Source organism: Pantherophis guttatus, chromosome 14 (assembly GCF_059756535.1).
Source record: "Pantherophis guttatus breed Tessera chromosome 14, ASM5975653v1, whole genome shotgun sequence".
NCBI lineage: Eukaryota > Metazoa > Chordata > Lepidosauria > Squamata > Colubridae > Pantherophis > Pantherophis guttatus.
The window spans coordinates 10,791,682-10,807,888 of record NC_142076.1 but is presented as its reverse complement, the minus strand read 5'-3'; the positions used below and the strand labels follow the sequence as shown (position 1 = coordinate 10,807,888).

The following is a 16,207-nucleotide window of genomic DNA, read 5'->3' as shown; positions in this document are numbered from 1 at the left end:
AAATCCCCATTCCCGCCCCACTCCTGGGGGAAGGATATTCCAAAATCCCCATTCCGCCCCACTCCTGGGGGAAGGATATTGCATGCTCAGAGGGTAAAAAACCGGTTAATTCCTGGTTAAAACCAGGAAGTATAACGACCACCGGGTGGGTGGGCAGAGTGTCATGCTGCCATCGCTACTGGTTCTCCGAACCACCCGCCGCCATCGTTACCGATTCGTCTGAACCGGTCCGAACCGGTAGTATTTCAACCCTGGGTCACACCCACCATGGCCACGCCCACCCAGCAACTGGGCAGAGAAATCCCTTGCTAAAATTTTTGAAGCCCACCCCTGCATAACAGTTCCCCTTTGTACCGGCTGCAGAAGGCATGATTATAAAGCCCAGCGTGTGAAGATGCTGCTCAAAATTTTGAAAGACTTCTCTTCCCGTAGATACGGACGAGGGAGGGAGATAAGGATGCTGCAGGGACCTTTTGTAGGAACCCAACGATTCAAAATGGGGGGGAAAAAAGAGACCAAACAGTTTTCTCTCTGGCAGGATTAGTCAGAACAGGAACAGAGCCAGGAAACCGTACATTTCCATGCTAAGGCAACATCATGCAGCAAGGGGGTATAGCTCAGTGGTAGAGCATTTGACTGCAGATCAAGAGGTCCCTGGTTCAAATCCAGGTGCCCCCTCCTTTTTTTTTTCTTTGTTTTCTCTTCGTAGAAAAATGATGGAGAGGGGAAGCTTTCTTGGATAAGAAGAGACAGCCTGTTTTCCCCCAGAGAAATCAAAAAAGCGGAAGATTAGAAAAAAGTGGATTAGCTGTGAGCCTAAAGAGATTTGTAGAACATCCAAGAGGGCAGAGAGAGATGGTAAGGTTGTAATTATCTGTTGACGAGAAGGTTGGAAGTCATTGTAGTTCCTTGCTTTCCATTTTCTTTTTCCTTTGCATGCACCTTTTTCCTTTCCTTTCCTTTCCTTTCCTTCTTTCCTTTCCTTTCCTTTCCTTTCCTTTCCTTTCCTTTCCTTTCCTTTCCTTTCCCTTTCCCTTTCCCTTTCCCTTCCCTCTTCCTTTCCTTTCCTTTCCTTCTTTCCTTTCCTTTCCTTTCCTTTCCTTTCCTTTCCTTCTCTCTTCCTTCCCTTCCCTTCCTTTTCTTTCTTTTCTTTTCTTTTTTCTTTTCTTTTCTTTTCTTTTCTTTTTTTTTCTTTTTTTCTTTTCTTTTCTTTTCTTTTCTTCTCTTCTCTTCTCTTCTTTTCTTTTCTTTCTTTCTTTCTTTCTTTCCTTTCCTTTCCTTTTCTTTTTTCTTTTCTTTTCTTCTTTTCCTTTCCTTTCCTTTCCTTTCCTTTCCTTTCCTTTCTTCTTTCCTTTCCTTTCCCTTCCCCTTCCCCTTCCCCTTCCCCTTCCCTCTTCCTTTCCTTTCCTTTCCTTTCCTTTCCTTCCCTTCCCTTCCCTTCCCTTCCCTTCCCTTCCCTTCCCTTCCCTTCCTTTCCTTCTCTCTTCCTTCCCTTCCCTTCCCTTCCCTTCCTTTTCTTTTCTTTTCTTTTTTCTTTTCTTTTCAGGTTTGTCTTTGCCTTTAGGTCAAATTCTTTAAAAATATAAATAAGAAAGAACTAAAAAAAGGAAAGGACACATGGAGGAACCCACCTCTAAAAGCAGACAACTACAAGCTACGTTCACAACTGTGCCCTTGGCACTGGGCAATAGAAATTCTTCTTACACCAAAGATCACCGCTTGCTAATCTTGGCATGCTCAGGTGCTGTCCCAGACAATAGTCCTCGACTTACAACAGTTCGTTTAGTGACCATTCAAAGTTACAAGTGACTTATTACAAAAAGCGACTTAGCAATGTTTTTTTCATACTTCAGACCGTTGCAGCATCCCCATGGTCATGTGATCAAAAAAAATGCTTGGCAACTGGCATGTACTTACGACAGTTGCGGTGTCCCGGGATCATGGGATCCCCTTTTTGCGACTTTCTAACCAGGAAAGGCAACGGAGAAGACAGCTTCACTTTATAACCGTGTTACTAACGTAACAACTGCAGCGATTCACTTAGCAACGGTGGCAAGAAAGGTCGTAAAATGGGGGCAAAACTCACTCGACAACTATCTCGTTTAGTGATGGACATTTTGGATTCAACTGTGGTCATAAGTTGAAGACTACCTATATAGCCATGAGTTTATAAAACTGGAAAATCAACCGTGCTTAGAAAATGTGCAAAAGGTTGAATGTCTGCCTGGCCTACAACTGCTGAAACTCAGGAAATTTGGGAAGGGTGAAAGTCCAGCCTTCACTACACACTGCTATTCACTGCTATTACCCTTGGAGAAAATGTCCTAAAATTCACATGTGCCTTAACTGAACAGCAGCTTAGAAATGTTAAGTTGAGGGACGCATAGCCTTTTAAAAGAAATGCTCTTGCTTAAATGCTCTGGTTCACACTTTGTGCAGGTTATAACTTAACTATATAATGTAGTTGTTTTTATAAATTAAATCTTGAAAGAACAGAAAAGGATAGAATAAGATTGTTGGAAGGGACCTTGGAGGTCTTCTAGTCCAACCCCGTTGAGTAGGAGACCCTATATCATTGCAGACAGATTGGCTGTCTAATCTCTTCTTTAAAACTTCCAGTGTTGGAGCATTAACAACTTCTGGAGGCCAGTTGTTCCACTGATTAATTGTTCTAACTGTCAGGAAATTTCTCCTTAGTTCTAGGTTGCTTCTCTCCTTGATGAGTTTCCACCCATCGCTTCTTGTCCTGCCCTCAGGTGCTTTGGAGAATAGCTTGACTCCCTCTTCTTTGGGGCAGCCCCTGAGATATAGGAACACTGCTATCATGTCTCTCCTGGTCCTTCTCTTCATCAAACTAGACATACTCAGTTCCTGCAACCATTCTTCATATGTTTTGGCCTCCAGTCCCCTAATCCTCTTTGTTGCTCTTCTTTGCAACTCTTTCTAGAGTCTCCACATCTTTTTTACATCGCGGAGACCAAAACTGGATGCAGGATTCCAAGTGTGGCCTTACCAAGGCCTTATAAAGTGGCATTAACAACTACACGTTATCTTGATTCTATCCCTCTGTTTATGCAGCCTAGAACTGTGTTGGCTGTTTTGGCAGCTGCTGCACATGGCTGGCTCATATTTAAATGATTGTCCACTAGGGCTTCTTATATAATTTGTGAACTATATGTGGCTAGCTTATCATGGCTAGGGGACTGCAATGAAAATTGTGTGGTCAAGAGACCACAATTGAACATGTAGACACACACACACAGGTACAAACCATATCCACAGTCTGCAGGAATCCGTTGTGGTCTGCCAGCAGCCTGCAGAGCTGGCAGCGGAGTCGGACAGCGATGAGGCTGAGGAAGAACATGGGCCAGTCCTGGAGGTTGGGGAAGGGCCAGATGAGGGCTCTGAGTCAGAAGCAGAGATGGGGCCAGGGCCATCGGAGAGTGATGTGCAGACTCCGGAGCCTCCAGAGGTGGACAGCAGAGAGGCGGAGGAACAGGAGGAGCCTGTTCCTAGTGCATGCATGAGAAGAGCTGCCAAAAGGCAAGAGCAGCTGAAGCAAAAAGGATGACTCGAAAGCAAGGCCAAGAGATGATTGGCCCCTCCCATAAGGCTTAAAAGACCATCAACGGCTCTTGGGCTCTTTGTCGGAAAACAACATTGATAGACTTGTTCTTGTCTTGCTGCACTTATCTCTGGTCGGCGTCTTCTGCTTCTGAACTTTTGCCAAGAGGAGCCTTTGGCAGTTTGCCTAATTATACCAAGATTGGTGATTAGACTGAAGAATTTGTGTTATGAAGAGTTTGTTTTAATTAGTTTGGACTACGCTGAGAATGAGTTAATTCTCAGCTGTTCTAATAAAGTCTGTTTGTTTTGGAACTGTTTGCATCTAATACTACCTACCTGGGCCTGGGTCACAACAAAATCTCCCCCCCCCTCTTTTTTATGGGGGCAGGGGTGGACTTTGCTAAAGCATATAATAAAGCTTATGTTTGCCATTTTCTTCTTTCAAGATGGTACAAAATCTTGCTGCCAAATTTCACCAGTCATAATCAGAAGCAGCTTTACAGGCAGCATTGAAACTGGCGGTGCAGAGGTGAACTCTGTCAATTGTGCTTCGTTCAACTAACTGTGGTTAAACAAACCATGGTATAGCCTAATAGGCAAAATCCTCACCTGTTTCCATCTGAAGCTCCTTCTAAGGACGGCACTCTCCTGTGTCCTTCAGCCTTCCTTTCAACTTTGCGGTCTCTGGATTTGAAAACTTCCTGTTTATGGCCAGATTACAACAGTTGTAAAAAATCTCTCTCTCTCTCTCTCTCTCTCTCTCTCTCTCTCTCTCTCTCTCTCTCTCTCTCTCTCTCTTTCTCTCTCTCTCTCTCTCTCTCTCTCTATATATATATATATATATATATACACACACACACACACACATACAGAGAGAGGAAGCAAACCAGGCACTTATCTATGAACAGACTAGTTTAGGCCATAGTTTGAGACTGTTTAATGCTTATCCTACAGGTGGAAACAATCAGTATTATGCTGAAGAATTGGCTGGTAATTTTTTGGAAAATCAAACATTTTAAAGCAACAGGAATCACTTTGCATGTTTTTTTGTTTTTTGGGTAGTACAATATCTAGAGTGGAAACCTTTCTCCTTAATATCCCAGAAGGAAGAAAACAGTTGCCATGAACAAAGGCTCTAAGGAAGTTTTTAATTAATCTTAACATCGCTGCTGTGTAGACGATCGATCAAGACTAAGTCATAAACTAAAAATAGTCTCCTTCAAGTTGATTTTGATTAGCATTTGTCAAGCTTGGCAAACTTGAAAACGTGTGGGTTTCAACTCCTAGAATTCATCTTAATGAGCAATATTATCTTGATTTTATTGGCCAGCAATCTCTATCCTGTGTTTTGAGGCCTGGGGCCCTGTGATATAGCCAGAATAAGGTAGGCAGGCAAAGACACTACAGTGAAGATCGAAACAAAAACTCCAGCACGATTGGCCAAAGGTGAAGATTGGCTTGGTCATTTAACAGAAGAACAGACTTGGAGAGACCTTATTCCAGGGGTCCTCAACCTCTGGGCAGCAGATTGGCTGTGGATCGCCAGGAACTAAGCCACACGAGTGTCAGATTTTCAGGCTGTCTTCAAATAAATTGCGTCTCAAACAAAGTCTTTTTTGAAACAAACTTCCATTTTATTTAGCACGGCAACTTTTACACTGACTCCATGCAATCAGCACTGACGTGCTGACCCAAAATCCCTCCTCTTCCTTCCCCCACTCCTCTGCATTCATTGGCCATCTTCCCAATCATTCACCCCTAATCTACTGCTCCAATTCAAAGAATTTCTCCCCTCCCATCCATCTCCTAGGGGACATTATCTCCAGCTAAAATAAGTAGGTGAAAGGCAACCATCCCGTTGCAGACACTTGCGTTCTCCTTCTCATGTCAGCACTAGGATAAATGCATCTTGACGTGCTGACAACAAGTGAGTGAAGCCCCATCCATGCAGGGGTGGGATGTAGGCAGTGTGCAAAATCACACACGCACACAGACTCCACAGAAAAATCACTCTCCATGTAACCAGTCCCTGGTGGCCAATAGGTTCGGGGCCACTGCCCTTTACCATTCCAGACAAGTGGTTGTCCAGTCTCTTCTGAAAAACCTTCAGTGATGGAGCACCCACAACTTCTGAAGGCAAGTTGTTCCACTGGTTAATTGTTCTCACTTTCAGGAAATTTCTTCTTAGTTCTAGGTTGCTTCTCTCCTGGATTAGTTTCCACCTGTTGCTTCTTGTCCTGCCCTCAGGTGCTTTGGAGAATAGCTTGACTCCTTCTTCTTTGTGGCAGCCCCTGAGATATTGGAAGACTGCTATCATGTCTCCCCTGGTCCTTCTTTTCATCAAACTAAACGTACCCAGTTTCAGCAACCGTTCTTTATATGCTTTGGCTTCCAGTCCCCTAATCCTCTTTGTTGCTCTTCTCTGCACTTTTTCTAGAGTCTCAATATCTTTCCCCCCTAATTTGTGGGTGCTTGTATCATCCTAGCCAAGCTGGTGGGGTCAGTTCAAACTCAGGTTCATTTATTAAATCTTGGCTACAGGAAAGTGTGCTGGGAAACACAGCTAGTATTTTAAAACCTTCCCATTCATTCCACCGACATCAAACCTCCTAGACTTGCTGATCCTGAATTAGTGTCCTAGATCCGTGATGGTGAATCTATGGCACGCATGGCAGAGGTGGCACACAGCTCCCTCTCTGTAGGGACGTTCTTAATTGGGGCTTATTTTTGGGGGTAGGGCTTATATTACGAACATCCTCGGTGGTGCAGAGGACTAAAGTGCTGTTAAGTGCTAGCACTTAGCTGCCGGCTGCCTGCAATTAGTGCAAGTTCGAATCTCACCAGGCTCAAGGTTGACTCAGCCTTCCATCCTTTCGAGGCAGGTAAATTGAGGACCAGGATTGTGGGGGCAATAAGCCGACTTTGTATGGAACAACACCGCTTAGGGGGTGCTGAAAGCCCTAATAAGCAGGTATATACAAAAAAGTATGCAGGCTATTGCTATAATGCATTGTAAGCCGCCCTGAGTCTCTGGAGAAGGGCGGCATATAAATTGGATTAATAAATAATAAATAAATAAATAAATAAAATCCTGAAAAATCATGCTAGGGCTTATTTTCCAGTTGGGTCTTATTTTCGGGGAAACAGGGTAGCCATGCAGAAAGAGGAGAGAGGAATCATACAGCAGCAAAGTAGGAAGACTATGAATCCATCCTGGACTTTTTGTTCCCTCATTCGTTTGGGCAAAAGGGAATTTGCTTTAGAAATTTGCTTTTCAGAAAGAGGCTGGATCCAGCCTGGCCTTCGAAAGAGACATTTTCACAGCAAAACCCCCAGGGTGATTTTTTTTTTGCTTTAAGGAAGCGCTTGATTGAGCCAAAGGGCTATTCAGTGGGAGCTCATCCCTCCCTTGTTTGAAATCCCTGTAGCTATGCAACCAACATGGTCATCTCGGCACCTGGGAGGCCTCCTCTCACCGTCCTTGAAAGAGGCTTTTATTGTGTAGGTGTTGCATCTTCTTCTCAAGATACAAGGCTTCGGAGACTGAGAGCCTTTGTTGGAATGCAGGCTTGCTAAGGGAGTAGATCAGGGGTGAAATCCAGCAGGTTCTGACCAGTTTTGGAGAACCGGTAGCAGAAATTTTGAGTAGTTTGGAGAACCGGCAAATACTACCTCTGGCTGGCCCCAGAGTGGGGTGAGAATGGGGATTTTGCAGTATCCTTCCCCCAGGAGTGGGGTGGGAATGGGGATTTTGCAATATCCTTCCCCCAGGAGTGTGGTGGGAATGGGGATTTTGCAGTATCCTTCACTTGGAGTGGGGTCAGAATGGAGATTTTGAAGTATCCTTTCCCCAGGAGTGAGGAGGGAATGGAGATTTTGCAGTACCCCTGGAGTGGGGAGGGATTGGAGATTTTGCAATACCCCAGGAGTGTGGTGGGAATGGACTTTTTGCAATATCCTTTCCCCAGGAGTGGGGAGGGAATGGAGATTTTGCAGTATCCTTCCCCTGCCATGCCCACCAAGCCATGCCCACCAAGCCGCACCACACCCACCAAGCCACGCCCACAGAACCGGTAGTAAAAAAAAAAATGGATTTCACCACTGGAGTAGATGAAGAAGGGGGGGAAGAGAGAAGGGTTTCTGTCGGGCTAGTTAAGACTGGAGTGGCCTTCTTTTCAAAGGTGGTTAATTCACTGCCAGGGGGATCCCCCTGACGGTGACATCCATGGGGAATTAAAGGAACAGCAGGACTTCACCAACTGAGCTGCTTGAAGAGGCTCAGCCGAATCATCATGCTGGGCAGAGCTTAGATGTTAGGTGTCTCCTTTGAGCTGCCCAGCCTAAATTTTCCTTTGCTGGAGAGACACGGAAAGGCAATCTGTATGATGATTCTGGAGGGGTTTCTTGGTGCAATGGGGTGGATAGTTGGGGGGTGGGGGTGGAGGGAAAGGAGCATGGGGATAAACCTGGTGGAAATATAGGAGGGCCTCAATTTACGATCATAAATGAGCCTGGAATTGCATAAGTAAGTCATGCTGGTCAGTAAATGGTTGACTGGATTTTATGATGTTTGTGAGTCGCCAAGCAAATTCATGGTCTTTTAGTGCAGAGATCTCCAACCTTGGCAACTTTAAGATGTGTGGCCTTCAAGTGTTGTGGCCCGCCAGCGATCTGCGCGGATTATGGCTGATCCCGACGATGAGGAGGCTGGTATGGTGTCACGCCAGTAGCCTGTGCAGCCGGCGCTCGAGTTGGACAGCAAGGAGGCTGAAGAGGATGTGGTGCCAGAGGCAGAGACTCAGCCAGGGCCTTCAGAACCTCCAGAGGCTCCATCAAGTGAAGAGAGTGAAGTGGTGGAGCCTCTTCTCAATACTCGAGCACGCAGGGCTGCCAAAAGGCAGGAGTGACTACTCAGGAGGAGTTCTCCTCGAGAGTAAGGCTTGGGGCTAATTGGCCACTCCCTTAGCCTATTTAAGTTTGCACACAGCTGGCAAATGTTGCTGGAAACAACGCTTGGTCCTACGCAGAGCATTTTGAGAGTGAGTTTTTTTGTTACAACTTGGTTTCTGGGCTGATTGCCAACCCTTGTTGGACTTTGTTTAATCTCTGTAATTCATAGCAGGCTGATAAGGACATTTGTGGTTAAAGCCTGCATTTTGAAAGGGGTCTGTCTGTATTAAACGGAGTTTTTGGGAGCTGTGTGTGTGCTGCACTTCTTGGGACCCGTAGCTGGTGCAGAACATCAAGTCCCAGGATTCCTCAGCCAGCTGCTGGCTGAGGAATTCTGGGAGTTGAAGGCCACACGTCGTTGCTGGGTAAAATCCCTGCTTGGGTTTTTCTTGCAGATTTCTGCCTCGGTGGCCCTGGATGGTTGCTAGGGGAACATGCAACTGGTGCGGAATCTACTAGCCGGGTGCACATCAGTGCTCTGCTCCACAGGTGCACCTTGAATCAGCTGCCACTGGTGCAACATGACACCCTTAAAAGTAACTCACTGTCATCCCAGATGGGAAAATTTCTGTCTGGAAAGAATCGGATCAAATCTATCCAAATATATTCAGCTTTCTGATGGGCTGGGATTGGATTTAGGGTTGATTTCCACGGCTAAGCAAAAGTTAAGTGAGCTTTGCTCCATGTTATTTTGCCGCAGTTGTTGAATCATGCTGTCATTAAGTGGATCCAGCTCCCCCCCCACTTCCTTTGCTTGTTGGAAGCTGGCTGGGAAGGTTATAGATAGTCCTCGAGTTACAACCACGACTGAGCCCACAATTTCGCTTGCAGAGTGAGCACTGTTGTTAAGTGTGTTTTGCCCCATTTTACAACCGTGGCAAGAAAGGTTGTAAATGTGCCCCGTTTTACAACCTTTCTTGCCATGGTTGTTAAGCGAATCACCGCTGTCGTTAAGTTAGTCACACGGTTGTTAAGTGAGTCTGGCTTCCCCAACTGAATTTGCTTGTTTAGAAAGTCGCAAAAGAGGAATCATGTGATTCCCGGGTCATTGCAACAGTCATAAGTACATGCCAGTTGAATTTTGATTACGTGACCACGGGCATGCTGCAACAGTGGTTAAGTGTGAACATTTTTCATTGTTGTTGTAACAGTGAATGGTCACTAAGTCGAGAACTAACCTGTAGCTGGGAGAGTCTCAGCATTGAGCCCAGCTTCTCTCCCACTCCCCATTTAATTCCTTCCTAATTCTGAGAGTTGAGATTCACACAGTTTAAAGTCATTATGGTTGAGGAACCTTGGGATACAGGCAGTCCTCGAGTTATGACCACAACGGAGGCCAAAATTTATGGTGTTAAGGGAAACATTTGTTAAGTGAGATTGCCCCATGTTACGGGGCAAACATTTTGTTAAGTGAGTTTGCTTCCATTTTATGACTTTTCTTGCCACCATTATTAAGCGAGTCACTGCAGTTGTTAAGTGAGTCACATAGTTGTTAAGCAAATCTCGCTTCCCCATGGACTTTTTATTTGTCAGAAGGTCGCAAAAGGGGATCACGTGACCTCCGGGGACGCTGCAGCTGTCATAAATATGAACCAGTTGCCGAGTGTCTGAATTTTGATCACGTGACCACGGGGACGGTCATGTGTGAAAAACGGCCATATGTCACTCTTTTCAGTGTCGTCGTAACTTCGAACGGTCAGAAAATGAACAGTGCGAGGACCTCCTGTAGTGAGTCAAAACCTTGGGCTCCCTTACCGCAGAATGATTCTTTCCCAGTTTTAACCCATGGAAGACGGGGGATCGACCTTTTCCTCTTCTGTGTGCAACCCACGTTCTCCTGTGCTGAGCCCTGGCCCCATTGCCACCCGTCTCAACCGGTGTGGTGGGGAACGCAGCCAGCCAGCTTCTCAGAAGCAGTGGAGAGTCAGAAGGTTCATCTGAACAGATGTTGTTCCAAGCCAGCGAAAGAGAATTTTATAGCTGTCGTAATGTATCCTTGGTACCGGCAGGATCGTTGGCTTTTCTGGGCATCTTTCCAGGTTTTGCTGTGGCCGTAGAGAAGGCGACTGGTTTCATTATTGCCAAAGATCTGAAAAAGGAAGCGTTTCGTCCAGCACTAGCGCCCAATATCCCTTATCCATCCATCCATCCTTCGTTCGGCAGCGGCTCTGCTGGTCTCCAGCCGATCGTTCCCTGTTCTGACCCAGTTCCCCAAACACGACAAACCCTCTGTAGCTGAAGCAATGATTCCTTTATTAGGAGAGCCAGCAACCCCGGCAAAAAGTTTCTCTCTCATCGCAGGCTAACAAGTCTGTTTGGCAGGAAGGTGAATAGTTGTCTGCCACATCTATTCATCTCCGCCCCCTGCCTTTTATCTCCAGAGCTAGGGTGGGGCTTCGTTAGGAGCAGTGGCTCTTCTGTCCCAAGGATCGGCCCACAGATTTCCACTGCTCTCCTCTCCTCTGCCTTCTGCGCATCCGCATGTCAGGCACTGGACCCAGCTGTTCCTCCTCTTCCTCATCAGCCACCTCCAGACCTGGGGGATGTTGACTCTCCATCTGAAGGCTGACGGGCAGCCCAGGCTCCGCCTCTCTCTCTCTCTCTCTGCCAGCTCCATTCCCTCTTCTCCCTCGGAGGTCTCAGGTTGCCTTGATGCTGACCCTGACTCCCATGCCTCCTCCTCTTCCTCCTCCTCTGATATGGTTGCTGGAGGGGCTGGCGGCCGACAGGCCACAACATTCCCATTGCTAACAAGATGGCTGAATATTTATGGCCTTCTTGGACCCACATAAGGAAGCAGCCCTTCTTGAGGTGGCCTCAGAGCAGTGGTGTCCACAGGATACGGTCCCGAAAGTCGAGAGGGCGACTATAAGGTGATTGAAGCACCAACTGTATTTTATGAGTGGCTTGATTGCACTATTGTGGTTCCTGCATTAAGCATCTTTCACGATCTTCAGTGAGAAGCTTTCTGCCTCAGAGACTTGCTGGGATAGTAGTTGTCCAGAGTAGTAGTTGTCCAGAAAGGACAAAGCGGTAGGAGAACCCTGGTCTACAGTTATAGGACAACTAGTAGAGCGCAAGGCTTATCATCATCATCATCATCATCATCATCATCATCATCATTTATTTATTTATTTATTTTATCAAGAACGTATTAGGTAATATATATAAGGATAAGCATGAATTGAATACATAAAATGGATACAAATAAATGGGGACAGTAGGACAGGGATGGTACGTACACTGGTGCTCTTATGCACGCCCCTTACAGACCTCTTAGGAATAGGATGAGGTCAACAGTAGACAGTCTAAGGTTAAAGTTTTGGGGGTTTGGGGAAGAAACCACAGAGTCAGGTGGTGCATTCCAGGCATTGACCACTCTGTTGCTGAAGTCGTATTTTCTGCAATCGAGTTTGGAGCAGTTTACCTTGAGTTTGTATCTATTGTGTGCTCGTGTATTGTTGTGGTTGAAGCTAAAGTAGTCATTGACAGGTAGGACGTTGTAGCAGATAATTTTATGAGCTACGCTTAGGTCATTCTGAAGGCAGTGTAGGTCTAAGTTTTCTAAGCCAAGAATTTCAAGTCTGGTGGCATGACGTATTTTGTTGCGAGCAGAGGAGTGGAGGACTCTTCTTGTGAAATATTTCTGGACACGTTCAATTGATCCTAATTCAAAATACACGTTCAAAAGACCCTAATAATCAGGATCTGGTTGGCTTGCAGATGGAGGGAGAGAGAGCCATGGAGATGGCCTTGAGAGAAATGCTCAGAAGCTGCTACAGAAACACAATGAACAGAAGCCCTGAGAAAGGAAATAGCGTTAGGAACAGACTCAAGATGACTCCTCCCTGATACATGGGGACAATTAGACTTGTGGGGTCCTGGGCAGGGGTGGGCTTCAAAAATTTTAGCAACTGGTTCCCTGCCCGGTTGCTGGGTGGCCGTGGCCATGGTAGGTGTGGCCTACTTGGTTTCCTGCACCAAGGCAGTGGGGGGGCATTTTCACCCTTCCCAGACAAGAAGATGGCAGAACTGGGCATGTTGTTGTTAGTTGTCAAGTCATGTCCAACCCATCGTGACCCCATGGGCAACGTTCCTCCAGGCCTTCCTGTCCTCTACCATCCTCTGGAGTCCATTTAAGCTCACACCGACTGCTTCAGTGACTCCATCCAGCCACCTCGTTCTCTGCCGTCCCCTTCTTCTTTTGCCCTCCATCGTTCCCAGCATTAGGCTCTTCTCCAGGGAGTCCTTCCTTCTCATTAGGTGGCCAAAGGATTTGAGTTTCCTCTTCAGGATCTGGCCTTCTAAAGAGCAGTCAGGGTTGATCTCCTCTAGGACTGACCGGTTGGATCGCCTTGCAGTCCAAGGGACTCGCAGGAGTCTTCTCCAGCACCAGAGTTCAAAGGCCTCCATTCTTTGGCGCTCAGCCTTTGGCGCCTGGCCAAAGATTAAATCAAAATTCTTCCCAATTAAAAGTGGGGCACCTACCGGTTTCACTACCGGCCTTCCTTGCTCCACCCGTTATTATTATTATTATTTTACATTTTTAAAGATGTCGAGTTTATTTAAAAAAAAAATTAAAACTTCCAGCATCCTCTTTAAACGCCAAAGAAACCCCTGGATTTCAGATTTTTTTAAAAACAAAACAAAACCCCGAAGGTGCTTTCTTAAAAGGTACAGCACGCCCACCTGCTCCAATTAAAAAAAAAAAAAGGCAAAAGATAAAGTGGCTGCCAAGGGGCTGGCACTTGGCAGAGGCCATCCTGCGGATTTCAAGTATTTTAAGGAAGGCGCCTTTCCCACCCTTTGTTTCTGCTCAATTGGTAGACTGCGGCTTGCCACCTCCGTGGCAGCAGCCACGTTGTGAATGGCGAAGAAACCCCCACAAGACATTCATTGTGTGAGAAACACCCCCCCCCGGCCCAACACGCTATTCAAATTCTCGTATAGCGTTTATTGCTCTCGACTTAAGAGCCCCTCTGCTTTGGGTTTTTATCTACCTCCATTTGCACGTTGCGAAGACCGTAAAAAAACCCAAAAAACCAGAATCTGGTTGCCAGTGCTTGCAAGAGTCCTGTTGCACAGGAAGGTTCGAGTTAGGACCAGGGGTGGGATTCGGCCTATTCAGTCCGGTTCGGGCGAGCCAGTTGCTCCTACTATCAGCTGAGAGCAAACCGGTTCACTCCGACCGTCAGCTCGCCCGCCACTGCAGTATACCTACCTTTATTTCGTTCGTTTGAAACCCAGCTGATAGGTGCAGCAGAGCGGATTGCTGCGCTTCAGCTGTTTTTAGTGGTTTTTACACTGCTTTTAATGGTGTTTTCTAATGGTGTTTTCTAATGGACTGTGTGTGCGAAGTGTGCGCGAAGCATGTGTGAAGCGTGTGTGAAGCGTGGGCAAAGCATGTGCAAAGCGTGCACTCAGCGAACTGGTTATTACACCGATTGGATCCCACCACCGGTTAGGACCGTAAAGAAGCCTGCCCATCACAGTCCTAACCAGTTGGATACCAATAGGGGAAATATTGGACAACAAAGGAGAGAGAATGGAGAGAGGAGTAGAGGGTAACTTAGGAGCGGGGAAGGAGAGAGAGGAATAGAAGAAAGGGAAAAGGAGAGGAAGAAAGGGAGGGGAAAAAGAGTAGGAGAGAAGGTTAGAAAGTGGGGGGAAGAAGGGAGGAGTGGAGGAAAGGAAGGGGAAGGAGAGAAGGAAAAAAGAAAGTAGAAAAGGATAGAAGAAGGTAGGAAAGGGAAAGAGAGGAGAAGGAGAAGAAGGATTGTTGTAAAATAAGGGAGAAGAAAGGGTAGAAGAGCAACCCCGAATATAATTTAAAAATCTTTTTTTTCTTTAGAAAATATATGTGTGTGTGAGAGTAATTATGAATAAGAGAATGTACATTTACAATATGTTTATAAGAAATAAAATAAAAAAACTTTTTTCAAAAAATAAATAAAGTGTGACTGTTTAAAGTCACTGAAAAATGTGACTTATGACTGTTTTCCCCCCCCAGGAGGGGGGAGCGGACCTGGCAGGTATTACGGAGACCTGGTTGGGACCGGAGGGAGGTGTCCCTCTGGTCGAGATGTGCCCACCAGGTTTCAGAGCATACCATCAACCGAGAGCCCAGGGGAGGGGCGGGGGGGTGGCGGTTATTATTAAAGAAGGTCTTGGTTCGAGGGAGACCACTGTGCCTCAGATTGTCGGATGTGAGTCCCTCTTCGTGAGATGGGGTCATGGGGTTCAGATGGGCTTGCTGCTTGCGTACCTGGCTCCCTGCCGCGTGGCAGCAGCCCTGCCTGAGCTACTCGACGTGATAGCCGCGGTGGCAGTTGATACACCCAGGCTTATGGTCATGGGTGATTTCAACTTGCCATCCGTTGGTGAAACGTCTGGGATGGCTCGGGAGTTCATGGCTTCCATGACGGCCATGGACCTGACCCAGTTAGTTCATGGCCCCACTCACGGGGGGGGACACACTCTAGACTTGATTTTTGTCTCTGGCCAGTGGTTGAGTGATCTTGTTATAGGGGATATAGATATGGAACCCTTGTCATGGTCAGATCACTCACTCCTTCGTCTGGACCTTCGTACCGCTACACCCCGCCGCAGGGAGGCGGACCCAATTAGATGGGTCCGCCCCAGGCGCCTGATGGATCCTGATAGGTTCCAGATGGAGCTTGGGCCAATTCCTGATGATCTGGCACACGACTCGGCCGAGGACCTAGTAGCTGCCTGGGACCGGGCGGCTGGTGGGGCCTTGGATCGAGTCGTGCCTTTGCGGCCTCTGACCCGGTGTCGATCCCTCGCGGCTCCTTGGTTCACCGAGGAACTGAGGGAGATGAAACGCCGGAAAAGACGCCTAGAGAGCGGTTGGAGGGCCAGTCGCGCTGAATCTGACCGAACACTGGTAAGGTCGCATATTAAGACCTACCTAGTGGCGATAAAGACGGCAAAGTTTAATTACTTTTCCGCCTCTATTGCGTCATCAGGGAATCGTCCGGCCGCCCTGTTCAGGGTAACCCGCTCCCTGCTCCATCTGGGAGCGCGGGAGGATCCCTTGGAAGGCAGGGCGGAGGATTTCGGACAATACCTGCATGACAAAATCGCTCAGATCCGGGGGGACTTGGACTCTGACTGGGTAGATCAGGGCAGGGTGACGAGGAATAGTCCTGAGAATGTTATCTGGGAGGAGTTTGATGCTGTGACTCCCGATGATGTGGACAGGATCTTGGGGAGACTTAGTGCGGCCACATGTTTACTGGACCCGTGTCCCTCCTGGTTGGTACTGGCCTCCCGGGAGGTTACACGAGGCTGGCTCCAGGGTATTATCAACGCTTCGTTGAGTGAGGGTTACTTCCCCGCGGCCTTGAAGGAGGCGGTGGTGAGGCCTCTCCTCAAGAAGCCGTCCCTGGATCCAGCAATATTGGCCAACTACCGTCCTGTCTCCAACCTTCGCTTCCTGGCGAAGGTTGTTGAGAGTGTGGTCGCGCGACAGTTCCCGCAATTCCTGGAGGAAACATCCTATCTGGATCCGTTCCAGTCTGGTTTCAGGCCTGGGCACAGCACGGAAATGGCATTGGTCGCGTTGGTTGATGATCTCTGGAGGGCTCGGGACAGGGGTTGCTCCTCTGTTCTGGTCCTGTTAGACCTCTCAGCGGCTTTTGATACCATCGACCATGGTATCATGCTG

The 16,207-nt window shown here is 47.2% G+C and overlaps 1 non-coding gene across 1 annotated transcript; it reads left to right on the top strand.

Annotated features, from left to right (window-relative positions):
• The first annotated feature begins 606 nt into the window (after positions 1–606).
• TRNAC-GCA (transfer RNA cysteine (anticodon GCA)) lies at positions 607–678 on the top strand. The gene has a single exon. It is a non-coding gene; the product is annotated as a tRNA-Cys (tRNA).
• Positions 679–16,207: the final 15,529 nt, after the last annotated feature.